Here is an 18,294-nt window from a genome sequence, read left to right on the forward strand (position 1 = left end):
TAATGTGTAATATATATGGCATAAATATGTAATAAACGTAATAAACATGTAATACATATATTTAATAAAAATATATATAATAAATATATGTCAAATAATTATGTAATACATATATATATATTTGTATGGAATATATCCAAGTTGCCCATAGCATCAAATTATTTTATTAGCGGCCGTGACTCATAATCAATTTTTCCTTTCTGACACTTTTGGCTGGTGAGTCCCATTGCGTATGTTCTAACTTTTTTTATTTTGATTTAAGTTTACCTCATGTTTAATTCCTTTGTGTTCTCGGGGTGTTTCTCTTCCTCCCCAGTAACTCGACGCCCAGGCCGAAAAGCCTGTTCGGCATGATAACTGCGAAGGATCCATTTGTGAACAGAGTAGCTGGGTGCTAATGACTCTCAATCTCATGCATGTATAATTCATTGTAATACCCTTGTGCTTACTATGAATTATTCACAGGGAAATTGATAGATAACATTTTTATGAATGATTTAAGAAATATAAAAAAGAATTAGCGCGAGGGTTCATTTAAACCTGGCATGGATTATTTCCTATGGGCGTTTTAGACTTTTAATCTTGACTCCTTACAGCGAGGAACGCTTTCTGTTGTGCATTTCAGAAGTGTGAGGTGGGAGATCGCATCATTAACAGCGGGCACTGCGTGAGGCAAGGGAAAGAGCACGTCCCCAGCTGGGCTGAGCAAATGTAGGATTTTATAATCATGTGTGTAAACAGCCTTTAAAAATATGTTTGGATTTCTGTGTTATGTGTGGAAAAAAAATTGCATTTACTCAGAAGACAGAACTCTTCACAATGTCTGTAATTTATGTGTAAGTCCATGTACGGGGCAGGAGTCATAATGAGATGCACAGTGGGTATTCCTAATGTTTTCCAAGCACTCTCTGACCCCCCGAAGCAGAAAGAGTATTGAAAGCGGCAATGCCTAATACACACCAGTGATTTGTGATGCAACTGTGTTGTGCTGCATCATGGTAAAGAACATGACCTACAACATATGGCTCTGCCCATACTTTAGAATGGGAAGGACATGGGCTCTGCCCAAGCTTTAGATCAGGAAGGACATGGGCTATTCCCAAGCTTTAGAACAGGAAGGACATAGAGCACCAGAGGTAGGTTTGGGCCATTTGGGCAGACTGTGCAACTGCACCAGGGTCCTGTGGGACTTAGAGGCCCATTTAAATCAGCTCCCAACCGTTCTTCATTTGTAAGAAATATCCCTCATAAGGAGCCAAATCCTTCTGTTCCTCTTTCCCCAACTGTTGTCCCTCATTATTTTGCTGTATTAGACTTTTATAATACTATTTAACCGTTTAAATAAGCATACTATGTAATTACCAAAAGTGTTATACTACACTGAATCATGTGTCCAACCTCTAAGTCAGGGGTCGTGACCAAACTCTCTAAAAAGGCCAGTTCAATATCCTTCAGACTTTTGGAAGCCAGACTATGGCCACTGGGTGTAAAAAATACCCCTGCATTGATAAAAATAAAAAGTTACCTATCACCTGTGGTCAATGGGTAGAGGAATAATGCCCCATCATTGGTATCAGGGAAGAAATAGTGGCCCACCGTTGCTGCCAGTGGAAGAAATAGTGCTCTTTCATTGGTATCATGGGAGGAATAATGCCCCATCATTGGTGTCAGTGGAAGCAATAGTTCATTATTGTTGAGTGTTAATTGGTGGAATAGAGCCATATTGTGTATCAGTGGAAGCAATAGTGCCCCATTGTTACTATAAGTGGGAAAAATAGTGCCTCATTGGTGGTGTCATTGGGAGAAACCGTGCCCCATAGTTCGTTTTGATTAGAGGAATAGTGTCACATCAATGGTGTCAGTCGGAGTAATAGTGCCTTATCTTTGGTGTCAGTGGGAGGGATAGTGGCCCATTGTTGGTGTCAGTGGGAGATATTGTGCCTCATTGTTGGTGCCAGTGGGAACAATGGTGCATGATCTTTGATGTTGTTGGGAGGAATGGTGCTTCATTGTACAAGTCAGTGGGAGGAATAATGCTCCAGAGACTGGGTAAAGGCAAGCAAAGGGCTACATTAAGCACGTGGGCTGCAGTTTGGGGACCACTACTCTCAATTATTTCATTTTTTTTTTATTGTTCTGAAAATACACTCTAAGCCCCAATTCACACTTAAATTATTTGTCAGGTCTTTCTCAAGGACCGACAACGCTCAACATGAAGATTCCCTTTTCAACTCTGCTGCTTGTCGCTTGAAAAAGATACGTAAGCTTTTTTAAAGACAGAATCACATGTTTTTGGCCCCATAGTCTTCAATAAGAGCACCTGAAGATGTGCAACACACACATTTTTAGCATGTGTTTTGTGCATGTTTGCACCTAACAACTAGTTTCCAATCTCAAGTCTGTGAAAAGAAATGGAGGATTCAATTGTGCCTATGCTGTATGTGGAGGGGCCACAAAAACCTCTATGACCCCAGTGATGCTCGCTACAAGAACCATAGTAAATGGCAGAGAGCTTAGGCTTATTAAGTGCAGTTTTAATAAAACAATATTTTGCATTTTTATTAGACAGGAGTTGTCCAACAAAATGGTTCTAGCATCAAATATATTTTTTTATGCAAGTACATGAACCTATGTGTACAGTATATCTAACACTTCCAGCTATATATTACCCCTCACCGAGATTACAGTACTCCCCTTGACAATTCCTTCATCTATTTTCCTCTCCTGAAGGACGGATGTACCTTTGTTCCGCATCTACTCCCTGGACCAAGAAACCTGCTCAGAGATAACAGATCATGTAAATCCTGGTGCCTGCACGGGTCAGCTTTTCACCTTATCACTTGCTAAAAAGTTAAAATGTTGCAGCCTCATGTTTGTAGGAGACTGAAGAAATGTTTCCTTCTGCCTGCAGCAGACTGATGACAGCATCTCAGCCTAGGCACACTAGACTAGAGCTAAAGCATTGCTTTACATGATAAAACAGTTTAACATAATTGATACTGTTGCTATATATTGTGACATGTCATGAATTCAGATTCAGACTTGTAAAGTTAATGAAAGTTCCACTTTAAGCAGAGTTGCTCTTTAAAATTCTGTTATACGTGTATGTGGTTTGTCCTGTTACAAAGTATCACATCTTTTAATTGTGTCTTTGTCAACCTTTCTGATATTTCTCCGCAGTCTCCATCCTCACCCCCCCCCATACACACACATGCTGATTGCTATTGCATTCATACTGGGAAGAATAATGTTGTATGCTTATGAGCTCTTGGCAAACAGAGCAGTAATTTGTTTTGCTAGGTGTACATTACTGGTGAGGGCTCAGGTGGTAAAACTAACCATGAAAAATACATGCCGCATCTACCTTCCGAAATGCAATCACATAATCACATTTCAGGCCATCTTACCTATCTCACTTACAGCTTTACAGAGATTAATTCCTTGTTAGATTTCACTCATCGCATCTCTTGCTGGTGCCATTTAGCTAAATTTGTTCTGACTCCAACCTGCACGATGCAGAGCGCACCCCCGAGGATGCATTATGAGCCATCGCCGCAAGCCTTACTCCTCTCATTAAAAGTTGATACCTTGCACAAATTGCACTCTTGTTCTTTTGGACTTTGCATTGTTTCTCATGATTATGCTATGAAAAATAAATAAATCAAAAAATAATTAAAAAGAAAAAAAATGTCTCCCGGCCCACATAAAAAAAGGAAAATGATTTTAATTTGTTTCAGATTCAAATTTATCTTGATTTACATTTAGTAGTAAAACTTTATAAAGAGATCCTCTGCTCACCATAGAATATTTCATACTTCAGTGGTTGGCACAAAAAGTCACTCCTTGCAATTATTATTACTTTTACTTTGCAGCCGTCCTCTGCTCATCACATCCAGCTTTTTAGCCATAATTTACACACCCTGACTGGTGTGTAAATGATCATTCTGCCCAGAGTATGGCTTTAGCAAACCTACATGATTTAACAGACCAAGTCCCCTGCTTGGTGACTCTGGGCTGTTATCGGTCAGGTCTAGGCACATGGGCCTACAGCACCATAGCTTTGCACATTTCTCCTCCAGATTCAGAGTACGGTGAGTTGCAGCTATTTACAGTAAATTTGCTTTTATCAAGGCTACTACCAAATAGTGACAGCAGGTTTGCAAGTTTTAGCACCACCGGCTAATCTCGGCCAGTGAAGTTAGTGTTAAAACAACACACACCTTCAGCTTCATTAAACCCACAAGTGCCACCGGCTTAATAATATCTTCCAGGGTCTTAAACATCCAGGATAAATAAAGTACAGTTAAAATGGCTTCCTGTAATAAAGTGAAATAAGTGAAATCTAAAGCAGGAGTACAACAGCTGTGGTAATTAAAATAATAGTGATAATATAATATCACACTCATTTACTATAATATACCCCAATATTCAGTGAACACTCTCAAAAGATTCAGGAGAGTATTAAAGTGTAACTCCACTTCTGTGAAATAGCAATCCTTTATAAGTCAGTTTTAGCTGCTGTTGCTGGCCTTTTAAAATCAACACCTGTATTGCTGCACACAAAGGATTTTGCCCATATAAGAAACACATGTGAAACCAAAGCTACCTTCCTGAGAGGGCAGATAGCCTTTTCCCATTAGGTGTTGCCCCTTCACCTATGCCTACAGGCCAGTGGATGCAGGTACCATCTGGAGATGTGCCAAAGAGGATGGTGGCATAGATGACCCCCCTTGCAGCCGTCCCAAATGATCTCTTCCTCGTAGCCAGCACCACAACCCCACTCCTCCTCACTGGCAGCACCCCAATCCTCCTCCTCTTTTTACTTTTCACAGCGATAGAGAATGTAGGCAAAGAATCTTGCTGCCCTGAGACAATAGGAAATATCATCTTCCACCTTCTGTTGTGCCTCCAGTGTCCCATCTAATACAGCATGCAGTGGTGCTGCAGTAGGAACACCACTAATCACCACCTCATCGCAGCTCACAATGTCACCTCTTAGAATGGTGACAAGATGTTGTCCACATTCTGAATCAGGATCCAGTGATGGTGGTGATGGACTGGTGCTGCTAGTGCAGAAAGAACACAGCCTTTCGGGCTGCCTGTCCCTGATTGAAACCTCGGAGGGAGTTGTACAGTGGAAGGGAAAGAGAGAGGGATCAATCTTTCTCTTCCATCTAATTCAGTTATTTGTACATTTTCAACTTAAGCTATTGAGCTCTGTAACTGCAGATGTAATACATAAAATTAATATGCAACATGTCATGTATATCTGACTTATTTTATTTAATATAAAAAGAGAAAATATGTAGAAAAGCACTATACATTCCCTATACGCCTCTGCTTGTACCTTTGGGATCATACACTATATCCAGACATTATTAGATTTTTTTTAACATGCAAAGCTCACAAGCACATGTGAGATAGACATGTGAAAATATCTAACCTGGCCTGTTGACTTTTCTTTCAAATAATGGTTGTTTGTTTACGTTCCACTACAATCCTCAGGACAGCCTAAACTTTCATTTGAAAAGCTGATTGTATTTTCCAGCTGTTATCTAGTTATCAATGAATGCCAGTTGGGTATGTTGGCATTATCTCTGGATAATAAAGTGTATGCAAACCCTAAAAACAAGTTAGGGTTCTTAGTTGCTCTTTTTTGGTCTGTTAAATATACCATTAAAAGTATTTTGTTGTATCGGTTCAAAATGAAAAAAAATAAAAATACCTGTTGATCCTGCTAGCAATCAAGTTCTGTCCTGTGCTCTCTGCAGTGTTATCAGTCTTGCCCAACTCACTTCCATGAATTGAAAAATACCCCCCTCATGTTATGAAGATGAGAGGAGGCAGTGTTCTGTATTCCTAACTCTTTTCTTCCTAAGGTGACAACATTGATTCTACTTAGATACAGAACATTGAGTGAGCGTTCTCACCATAGGATAGGTAGTGTGTTCCTGACAGGATCACAAGGTGAAAATAACAAAAAAAAGGCTGAAAAAAAACAAGAAAACTAATGTAGCTACATCATATAAGGACTGGTAAGGTACAAGATATTATATTATTCTTGGGTTTGAATAGACTTTGATGTATTCTTTTAAATGTTATGAATAAGGGTCTTAAAACGTGCAAACTGCGTCAGTTTGTTCTGCATGTTCTTAAAATGCAAATATTAAAGAATGACCTTTTATTCATCAGTTTTTGCTTACATACTGGGTTTTATGGTTTGAACCAGGAACATTGTAAGACTTTTGGCCATGCATTCAGCTTGGTGGTTTTAGCATGTTTGAGAACAAACAAAAGAAGAATCTGTCTTTAGTGTAGTTGCTGGCACTGGCAAAGCGTTAGTGGTCTATTAAGAATGCTTTACCATGTTGTAAGATTATATTGAATTCTTGGGATAGTGCATGAGATAAAGGGGAACGTACAAAGTCCAACTATGGCTAACTATTCAGAACTCATATTTTACTAGTCCAATGCTTGTTAACTAAATCCTAGCAGGATATAGGTTACTGCACTTTGAATTGAATTGAAAAATGTTGGTGCCTAAGAATTAGTGAGAAGGGCTCCTAAGTTGTGCTGGTAAACCCAAAACCAGAACCACATGCATTGTCCATGAGAGGAACTGGCTATCAAGCTGTGCAATATACTACATGGACACCAACTTTTTAATGGCTATGGAATATTATTTGTGGTAGCCAGAAGTAGCAATCCTCACAAAGTCTTCATCAACTATGACTGTTGCTCTGGACAGCATTTTTGCTACTCATGGACTTCCTTAACTCATTGTAACTGATAATGCATCACATAAAGAGTTTCAGAATTACCTGGCATCAAATGTAATTTTGTATTATCTATGTTGGACACAAGCTAATGAAGAAATAAAATGTCAGAACAGGATTCTGTTTTCTGTTGTAAGCTATGCAAATATATATATATATATATTGTGGGGTATAGCTCAAATGGCGGATCACCTTCCCTGGGAAAAAGGCAGTCCAGGCAGCAAAGTCCTTTGTTTATCTGATTTGCAGTCAGTGTTTGTATTTAAAAGGTTGCAATACAACAAAATGAAACAGAAAACAAATCTTTGCCTTTCAGGCTCTGGCTAAACAGGCAGGTTTCCTATCTACCAGGGGGTGAGCTTATCTCAGCCACCTCACAAAACCAAAGGACTTTCAGCAACCTTACAACCATCCGACTTGTAGCTCTCTGAATGCTCTCTGAGTACCAGGCCAGAGCAACATCCTGCTTCAGCCTTCCCCTTTTTATCTCACCTGAATAAGCAATTAACAATCCAGATGAGTGGCACAAAACCCGAGCTGGACTATTCAGACCCAAAGTCAACCCGAAATCCTGGTCTGCTTTCCGCTATTCCTGCACATAGGATAGAAAGCGAGGGGAAATATACCGCCCCTCAATGACCTCTCATTTCCTTATGTCACAATATATATATATATTTATATAAAATTTTACATTTAGCATACTCTTTCATTTAAAGGACAATTTCACATTAAGAAAGGTTTTTCTTTATGGACTGCAATCCCCTCTATTGTGTTTTCCCCATTGATAAATACTACTTGTAGGCCTGCTCCTGAGATCTTTACTGTACAGGCCTGTCTGACACCCTACTGCCGTTTCTTATAAAAAAGTCTTAGACCTGCAACAGCTGCATGTGTGCTACAGTCCACCTTTGTTGCTATGGATGCCCCCATTCTAGCCCATGGAAAGGCAGGAATGAAAAAGCATTTTGACGAAAAAGTTTGCTGTGCCAGTTAGGGCTGCCCAGTGAACATCTCAGGAGTGGGGCTGAATGTATTTACCTATGGGGGATCCACTATAAATCTACTAAAAAGTGACGTTGTCCTTTAAAGTGGAACTACAGGAAAACTTTTTTACTAATCTTGTGTATGTTGTGTACAAAATGAGTTACCTATAACGATGGTAATCCTAGGGCTTGATCATTGCTGTGCACTGTTAAAATAATACCTTTACTGATGCCAGATACTACTGTCAGCTGTTTTCTTCGAGTGCTGCGACTAAGTGTCCCAGCTCTAGTACAGTGTAGGGATTGTGCTATTCTTTGAATGGGCAAGGGGAGATCTTGTTGTTTACCCGCCCCATGTCTCCTTTATAAACTATACCAGGGGTGGTGAAACTACAAATCCATGTCTTTGCCTCTGGATGTCTGTGTCTTGCAATTCTTCATTGAATTTGTGATTTCACCACAGCTGGAATGCCAAGGTTGCCTACCCCTGCACTTAGGTTTGCCACCTTTTCCTCAAGAGAAATCCGAACACTCTAGCGCCGCGTGACAATTTTTTGGGGAGAATATGCAGAAGAGAGTGAGGAGAGACAGCCAGGAGAGAGAGAGAGAGAGAGAAGAGACTGCCAGGAGAGAGAGCAAAGAGAGAGCATGGAGAAACAGCCATGAGAGACAAAGGAGGGACAGCCAGGCGAGAGCCAGTGGAGAGGAGAGATGGCCAAGAGAGAAAGCAAGGGGAGACAGCCAGGGGAGAGAGCACTACATTTTAGTAGCCACTCCACTTAGGGTGGTAGGAGCTACAGAAAAAAAACGTTATTTTAATTTAAACAATTATCACGCATCAATACTTACAAAATATCTTTGAAAATGTAATACCGTGCCTTTAATACAGCTGGGAAACACTGATATAATACAGTAGAACAATTCCTGGATAAGAAGCTGAAGCATTCGGCAGCCAGCCTATGTCCCCTTTATGTATTTTGAAGGCTTGATCTATAAAGCAGACAGGAAACCGTCTTAAAATAAAGCTTTATGTTTTCAACTACCCGAAGATGGTGAAGACAAAATCTGCAGAAACACAGGGAAAAACGCCAGAGAATCAGGTATCGGATCCAGGCACATCAATGCAGAGCTGTATTCTACAGAGATCTAGGTGTAAGCATGGTAATGGCTATAGATGAGCAATTCCATCTGGATGAGGGACTTGTTTTACTCACAGCCTATTTCAGACTTAAAACACCTCCAATCTCCTGTGCAGCTTCGATCTCAAATGTCACACCACCTGGGAATGGCAGCTGCCAGACTGAAAGGCGAGCTTCCTGAGACATGAACAGGATGCTCATACACCAGTTATTGCCAGTGATAAGAACTTATGGATGACATGGGGCGGGGGTGCAGAATAAAATGGTTCTACGGGAGGTCTAGGGTAAAAAGAGAGCACTAAGTTGGGATGATAAAACGCATCCCTGATGTATAAAACAAGCCAGTTTTAGTTTATCTACCTTCAAATTATTTGCCAAGCCTGGTGGCTCAATAAGGTTGATGCACTGGAATCGCCTTAATTATAGTATCATATAGCCCAGTTGAGATTCTGTTGACCACAGCAAATCGTATGGTTAAATTAAAGCAGGACTGGTTAAGGCCAAAGTGCCCATATGAATATACACCAGTGCATGCATTTTCTACAATAAAGAGGCCCTTTTAATATCTTCAGGTTGCCAGTCTGAGACTAAAGGAGGAGGCCAAAGACAGATGAGCTGTACAGAGACAATGAAAGAGAAACAAGAGAACACTGGGCAATATGATGGCATGGTCATGGGGTGACCGAGGAGACTAGTCAAGGGGCTACCTGCAGAATAAAATTAATGGAATAAAGTTGCCAAAGGAGACTGCAGACTAAACTCATAATCAAACGTATATTTGGGGCCTTTATTTAGGGGCCTTTATTTCACTAAATCAAGCAAGGTCACAGTAACTCAAGGGTCCCCAGTTGAGTTGAAGTATACAATTTGATTAGCTTTTACAATTAACCTTATATTTATATAGCGCCAACAGTTTGGGCAGTGCTTTACAATATAAGGAAGACATTACAATCACAATACAATTCAAGACAAGATGGTAAGGAGGGCCCTGCTCCTGAGGGCTTACAATCTAAAAGGGAGGGGCAAGTGATACATGAGGAGGTAGCTGTGTGTGGATGAATTGTTTGAGAACATGATGATTGAGTGGTTAGGTTAAGGTGGGATAGGCTTCCCTGAAGAGATGAGTCTAAAGGCAGTTAGAGTGGGGGATAGACAGACAGGTTGGGATAAAGAGTTCAAGAGGATGGGAGAGACTCTAGTGAAGTCCTGGAGGCAAGCATAGGAGAAGTTTACGAGGGAGCTGGAAAACAGAAGGTCTTTTGAAGAGCGGAGTAGACGGTTAGGGTGATACTTTGAGACAAGGTTTGAGATATAGCCAGGGGCAGATTTGTGGAAGGCTTTGTAAGTCGTTGTTAATATTTTGAATGTTATCCTTTGGGCCATTGGAAGCCAGTGGAGGGATTGACAGAGGGGGGTTGCAGACACTGAGCGGTTGGCTAGGTGAATGAGTCTAGCAGCTGCATTCATGATAGACTGAAGGTGGGATAGCCTGTGTAGAGCTAAGCCAATGAGGAGGGAGTTGCAATAGAAAGTGTTTGGGTCAGGCAGGTGAATAGTAGGGCAGAACCTCCCCTTTCCTCCACATAGCTACAACTATAAGATGAAATCCCCCTCAAATGCATCACTTGCAAATATTTGCTTTTTAGTTTATCGATGCTTGTTCGTACACTACTCAGTGTGTTCTCTGATATCTCATGGTATTTCCAGAACGATTTGCTCTACGTTGAGATACTCTCAAGACTTCTAAGCACTTCAAATTATCTAGGAAATACTTAACCACATTGCTTTCATAGTGATAATTAAGGCTGGGATAATAATAGAAGTATGTGCTAATTAGCAAAATCTTGAAGTCCTGGACTCCCGGTAACCTCGGGGCTTGAACCTGCGCTCCCTGCGTATGAGCAGCAGCATAGTAAAAACCGCGCGGCCGTTCGCTCGGATAATCATTTTTCTTCAGGGATATAATGACTTAGAAATAACATTTTCATGTTATATTTTTTTCTTTTAAAGTGCAAACTTTTCATCTAAAATTACAAATCGTCTCATTTCACCTTGATGCAATCAAAAGGTGCTTCAATTAAGTGCAAATCATTATCACTAATAAGCTATGGATGATACCTGATTTATGTTGCAGAACGCAAGAGACCTACAATAACGACGTGACAATGTGGAAAACATTGCATTTAAAGTAAAGCAAAAAAGAAAATACTGTGTATGTTGTGCTTTTATTGAAGGGTATGTCCTCCTAAAACGGAGGTCTCAGTTTTGGATAGAAGCTGCTGGGTTGAGCTTCAACAACATTCTCAGCTTCACCTACCGTGTTTCCCCAAAAATAAGACACTGTCTTAGATTTCTTTTGGCTCAAAAAAACACACTAGGTCTTATTTTCGGGGTAGGTCTTTTTTTAAAAATATATAACAATCCAAAGTTAATGCAAATCCAAATTAAATAATCAAAAATGGCAAAGTTAAGAATAGGGTGATCAGGGGTGCCATACCTTTCCAAGAGCAATTTGGTAACCAGAATGAGTGAAGCGCACTTTCACTATCGATCCCTCACAGGCGGAGTGCATTTGGTATCACTTCGCCTGTGACAGGAGTCGGCGCTATAGAGGAGGCATCAGCTTATGTGGCTCTGCTCCCTCCGCTGCCGTCTCGCTTCCTCTAGCGCTGGCTTCATTGGCACCGCTGATTCTCTCCCGTGTCTCTTCAAGTTCCCCCTTATGACACCACCGGCCCAGGGAATGGTCAAAACTAGGTCTTATTTTCGGGGTAGGTCTTATATTTTAGCAATTCCCAAAAATTGTACTAGGTCTTATTATCGGGGTAGGTTTTATTTTTGGGGAAACAGGGTATCTGCTGTAGTCTTTATAAGTGGGAGACCATGAAGGACTTCTTTTGCTGTAATAACAGGAGTAAGGGATATATCAGATAGGCAATAATTGGGGGCAGGAGAGGTGGGCACGTAGTTGGACTTTAGGGAGGGCAACAACACTTTTCAAAAGCTGCAACTCAGCACATCCCATGACCATGTCTCCATGACCCACCACCCGCCCCCTCTTTAAAGTTTTTGGTCGTTGGGCTAGTTATCAGACAGTGACAAAACTCTAAGGTACAATCCTGACAGCATTGTGACCAGGGTTAAGGGATGGTACTTGTAGTGACTAGAGGTGAGCCTGGGCCTGGGGCAAACCCAGAGTTCACCTGGGTTCGGCTAAGCTGGCTCAAAACTCTGACCACCCCCTTTTTTTTTTTATAAAGTGCGCATGTATTATTTTTTCTACAAGGTGGACTTTGCCTTTAAGCTTCTAGTGAACATCTTCATGTATCACATCCGCCCTCCATTTTAGATTGTAAGCCCTCAGGGGCAGGGCCCTCCTTACAATCTGGTCTTGAATTGTATTGTGATTGTAATATCTTCCTTATATTGTAAAGCGCTGCGCAAACTGTTGGCACCATATAAATCCTGCATAATAATAATAATAGTAACATCTCTAAATAGGAGAAGATGCTAAACACGTGACCAAGACCCAGTGTGGGTCAAAATGTGTAGCTGTGTGACTGTTACAAGCTGATTTTAGATAAGACCAATGCACTGAAGTTTTAACAGATTATCAGATGTTCTGATCACCAATACAAGCTTACTTGCCAACCCGTTGAGCTCAAGAATGGTGCACTCCAGTTATATATAAACTGTCCTTTTCATGGATGGCCTTCGTTGTTTTTACCGAAGACTTACACTACAAACATTTCAGCTTTTAGTCTACCCACACAGAATGAAGACAGATTTCAGGTAAATAAACCAACCAAAGTGAAAAAAATAAAGATTTGATGACTTTTGAAGGAATCCATAACATTATATATGTGCCAGAAGGAACTGCCTTCTAGTATGCAAGCAAAAGACAGAAAAAAAAACACTCAGCGATGGAGCAATCGCCTCATTATACACCGCAAATGCAACATTTAGCAAGTTGTGGATGTCGGCAAAACCTGAGCCATCTCTTTGGCTGATGTATGGCCAGGAATCACACAGATGTACATCGGAGGAAGCAAACCAGTAAAGTGAAATGTAAACTGCATATGGAATACATATTGCACACTTAAATAGTAATTATATGGTTGAAAGCAGCATCGGCGCACCTGTACATCTAAGGCATGCGAGACCCGGACATCTGTCGACATCCACCTGCCAGGCACCTGTTCTGCTGTTTCAATGTCATTTGATTGCTGGAGATGTAGAGCCTCTTGTAGGGTAATGAGTGATTTTACATTTTACATGATTGAAAACAGGTGTTGTGAGCCTGTGCAATTTTAGGCATGAATAATTCAGTTTCTATAGAACATCTTGTTCAAACACAGTAGCGTTTTCTCGCAGACATTATATGTCAGATCGAAGGTGCATGACGATTATTTCATAAATTCACAGTTAGCTGATTTGGAGATGCTTTTAGAAGCCGGCACAGGGATCGCTCTGGAAGAAGCCTGTTTGTCTGCACTTTACCTGCCAAACGGACTGCTTTTTTTTTTTTGCTGAGCTAGGAATCTGCTTCTACTGTTTGTACAACGAAAACCTCCAGCCATGTGGCTGAAAGGAGAACTATGAGGTGAGTGAAAATCATTCATCCTCATAGTTCGAGCCGCCGTGTGGCAATAAAACTGTCACACGTCGGCTCAATATATCGGGTAGCGAGCTAACACATACCGTCGCTCGCTCACTTCTCGATCATCTCCCTGCAGAGAGCGGTGACTGTCACTCACAGCTCCCTGCAGGGATTCCCCCCCTCCCCGCTCCAAGCCTCCAGTGCTGACTGGCGGAACGGATGGGGCGGGTCCAGCTGGCTCTGCCTATGGATAGGCAGAGCCAGCTGTCAATCACGCAGCTGGGCGGATCTCGGAGGATAATGTCGGGATCCGTCCTGGCTGCGGCGCTCTCAGTATACCGCGATATACTGAGCTTTGGGTCATGGGAGGACGCTAGTTTATGTCCTCCCGTGACCCTTAAGAGAACTATGGGGAAAAGCACTGACCCCATAGTTCTCCTTCAATGCAGCTGAAATACACATGTGTGAACCTTTATACCTGCCTAGCAGCTGATATATTGTTTCATCTTACATGTATGCATGCTAAATGTTAAGTGCAACACTTACAGGTATTCATTGCCTCTCTCAGAGATCACAGGGCTCTCCATGCAATGTCTTCATCTGCTTTTCTCCCCAGAAGGATGGAGCCATCTTTGTTTAGGCATCATCTAGGGTTAGTATCTGTTTCTGAGCTGAGATGTTGGCAGGAGGGCAGTTATGTAAATCTTGGATCTAGAAGCAGATATATTGTTTCATCTTTTATGCACGCATGCTAATTGATGTTCAAGTGTAACGCTTACAGACAGGGGGCGTAGGGAGAGTCTATGGTGCAGAGCCCACCATAGACTCTCTATGGTGGGCTCTGCACGGTCTCAGGTGGGCTGGTCAAACCCTCTTACCTGTCAGCCCTTGTCCACTGTCCGCCTCCATCGCTGGGCTTCGCCTCCTCCTCCATCGCTGGTCCCGACCTCCTCCATCGTTGCCGACACCGGGCCGGGGCTTCTCCGCAGCTGCTGGCTGACACTGACTCAGCAGCGACTGTGAGGAGGAACGCGCCGCTGCACACATCACTGACAGGTTGTTTCTAGGCTGAGATGTTGGCAGGGGGGGTTGTTATGTAAATCCTGGACCTAGCAGCAGATACATGTTTTCATGTTACATGTATGCATGCTAAGTGATGTTCACGTACGTGATGCACACTTACAGGTATTCATTGCCTCTCTCAGAGATTACAATACTCTCCATAGCAATGTCTTCTTCTGTTTTTCTCTCCAGAAGGATGGAGCCATCTTTGTTCAGGAATCATCCAGCTTCTATTTCTGGACTCAGGGATGACAGCCATGGAAATCCTTCCTGCTGCTTGCAGCTGATTGATAACACTATCTCGGCCTAAGCAAAGTAAGGAACTGATCTCTGGAGGCTGTTTCCAAGAAAATTCAGGCATGGAGCAAATTAATTACCAGCGGTCTCCCAGCAGCTAATCTTTCCTCCATTACCGACTTAAGATCGCCATACACCTATAGATTATCTGCAGATTTTCTATGATCAGATGGGAAAAGTGCCACAGATTCCTCGATCTACGCTAAACTGTGTGGGTGGAGGAATCTCCCACTGGGCCAAGCTTCAGTATCTTGCTAGTCGGCCCCACTGCAGTCAAAATACCTGAGCAATGCCGGCATCCAATCAGATTGTTCAGGTATTTAGACAGCCAGCGGGGCTGACTAGCAAGATACTGAAGCTTGGCCCAGTGGGAGATTCCTCCACCCACACAGTTTAGCGTAGATCGAGGAATCTGTTGCACTTTTCCCATCTGATCATAGAAAATCTGCAGATAATGGCCAGCTTTACCGAGCTTTTTCGTGTCAGAGACTCCAGCAAGGAGAACAATGAGCGGTGATATTACCAAATCTCAAACCAAATCTCCCAAGCCTAGCAGTAAGAGACAGCAGTGCCTTAGATCTCACACTGCAGATATACAGCTACATGGCTGTAGGCACAGAACAGCCTAGGCACTCTCACATACCAGGAAGTGCTGTCCTATTTTTAAGACAAAAGGTAAATTTTTTAGGGTACTGTTTAGGCACAATTAGTATAACAAATCTTCACCTTTTGAGTTCAAGTCCATATTAAATAGGGCTCAATATACAGAAAATACACCATGAGCTTAGGATCCAAGGGGATGCACAGGGATCAATTTGAAGAAAAACTCAGGAAACTACAGCCAGTATAAGGCTCCTGCACATCAGCACTGATTTTCACCTAAGGTCCCCACACACCTTACGATAATCGTACGATAATCCACCTTACGATAATCGTACGATAATCGCGGGAAATCCCGCGATCGTACAATTATCGCAAGGTGTGTGGAAGCCGTGCGACCTCTACTACTGTAAGGCAAAACAAACGACAAACGCACTCAACAATTTGTTACCAGTTAGGACCGCACTATAAGAGGTGCCTTGGCGCGGCAGTGCGGCTTACACATCCTTTGCAGAAGACGTGTATCCAAACCTCTGTCATTGTCCTTAGTGGTGAGACAAGTTGTTTTACATGCTGGTTTGTGAGTGTGCCATGATGCCTTTCTACTGCTCTACTACTGTAAGGTCGCACGACTTTGAACTTACGGACATGTTCGAAAACCCGCCGAGCATCGTACGACGTTTGGCGGGTTTGTGGCATGTCTGTACGATAACAGCCGTACGGGCCGGTGTGCGCACGAGCACACTGCCCGTTCGGCATTGCGGTCATCGGAAGCCCGCCCCTCAGGGGGCGTGGCTTGCGATCATCGCAAGTACGATCTGCCTGTGCAAGATAGGCAGATTGTACGTTTTTTTAAGTACCTTACAACCATCGCAAGACAAAAGTCTTGCGATGGTTGTAAGGTGTGTGCCCAGCCTTAGACACAGCTTAGGCAAAGTCAATTTCACTTTAAAGGAGAACTATGAGATAAGTGATTTCCACTCACCTCATAGTTCTAGCCGACCTGTGACAATGAGACTGTCACAGGTCGGCTCAGTAGATCGGGAGGTGAGCGAACACATACCAGGTTCGCTCACCTCTCGATCCTGTCACGGCTCTCTGCCGTGACAGGGGGAGGGGCTGGATTCCCCGCTCTGATCTGCCAGCGCTGACTGGCGGAACGGACGGGGGAGGGGCGGGTACAGCTGGCTCTGCCTCTAGATAGGCAGAGCCAGCTGTCACTCACGCAGCTGGGCGGATCCCGTCATCTACGTCGGGATCCGCTCCGGCTGCGGCGTCTCAGTATCAGTGTAGCTTGCTGTATACTGAGCTTAGGGTAACGGGAGGGCGCTAGTTTGTGTCCTCCCGTTACCCTAAGGAGAACTATGGGGAAAAACACTGACCCCATAGTTCTCCTTTAAAGTCCCCCCAAACTTGATATATCTATTATGAGTGTATTTAAAGCTAAACTCTGGGCACAAAAAATCTCATTTAAATATATTGCTTAGTAGCCACAAAGGATTTACATCCACTCTGTGTGTACCAAATGCTTATGCTTATGCCATTTATTACCAGATAAACAGCTGTGATTTCATTACTGTGCTGTACATAGCTTGTGCAAAGGGCAGAGCTGTGGGAGGGACCCCGCAGGCTCCACCCACTACAGGCTGCCTGCAGAAAACTACCAGAGGGGGCGGAGACAAGACCAGTCACTTTGCACAAGGAGAGAGAGCAGGAGTGACTGGTCTTTATTACAGGAGGGGGCAGAGACAAGACCAGTCCCCCTGCACAAGGAGAGAGCAGCAGTGAGCGGTATTTATTATAAGAAGCTCCTCACACTGGATTACTGCACAGATCAGGAAGAAATACACAAAGCATATCATAGATTCAAGTAAGAATACACAATTCTTGTTTTTGGCAATATTTGCTTATCCCGGAATAAGCCAGATAACCCACTAATTGTTTAATTCACTGATAAGGTCTTCCTGGCTCTGCCATATGCCACTATGAAGTCTCACATGTGCATTATATGAAATATAAAGTCTAAAGTTTGTTTCACAAAGGTCCCACTAAAATAATTTGTGCCCCGGGTACATATCTCCAGATAATCAGTCTGGACAGCTGAACAACAAATATAAAAACACTTTTAGCTGCCAAAATATTTTCTGTCCAGCTAGTGTGATGATTCACATACCCTTGGCCGCACTGCACGGCCATGAAGATGACTTCCCACATTCCTGGTTTAACTCTACAGCTTCCTGTATGATCAGCCAGGTCATGGTGCTGAGGTCCACCATGCAGTGTCATTATCCAAGAAGACAAGGGGCGGAGAGGTGACACAGGCAGCTGAAAGCTGAGCCAGGAAATACACGAAATAGTGTTGTCACCTGGCTGACTGTTCATGTTCATGAGGACATATAATCACTAGGGGTGATACCATTTTTTCGGTATCGAGTAAGAGTGCCGATATTTTTTTTTGGTACTTGCAGATACCGAATACCAATACCTGGAAGTCCCGTTAAGGAAGCCAGGCGGGGAGTAATGATTCGCCACTTGGCTTCCTGATTAGCCGGGAAGCCGGGCAGTGAGTAAAGACTTGCCACCCGGCTTCCCGATTACCAGGGAAGGTGTCTCCTTGCTTCTCCTCACTTCTCCTCACTAAGTGACAAGAAAGCATACAGCCGGCTTTCTGGCCAATCAGGAAGCGGGCACCGAGTAACTGATTGGCCAGGAAGCCAGCTCCATGCTCCCTCGTAACAAGCGGAAGCTGAAGTATCGGGCCAGGCATCGGAGCATTTGGGCAAGTACGAGTACTCGCCCAAATACTCGGCATCAGCGGCGCACTAGCATCGGTATCG

At 42.9% G+C, this 18,294-nt stretch overlaps 1 long non-coding RNA gene across 1 annotated transcript in view; it reads left to right on the forward strand.

Moving 5' to 3' along the window:
* LOC108785057 overlaps positions 1–12,022 on the forward strand; it is a 17,024-nt gene extending 5,002 nt beyond the window's left edge. The window contains exon 3 of the long non-coding RNA XR_001941109.1: positions 12,010–12,022. This is a non-coding gene — a long non-coding RNA (uncharacterized LOC108785057). The remainder of the gene's footprint in view (positions 1–12,009) is intronic.
* Positions 12,023–18,294: the final 6,272 nt, after the last annotated feature.

Source organism: Nanorana parkeri, unplaced genomic scaffold, assembly GCF_000935625.1.
Source record: "Nanorana parkeri isolate BGI_ZX_2015 unplaced genomic scaffold, ASM93562v1 scaffold140, whole genome shotgun sequence".
Taxonomy (NCBI): Eukaryota; Metazoa; Chordata; class Amphibia; order Anura; family Dicroglossidae; genus Nanorana; species Nanorana parkeri.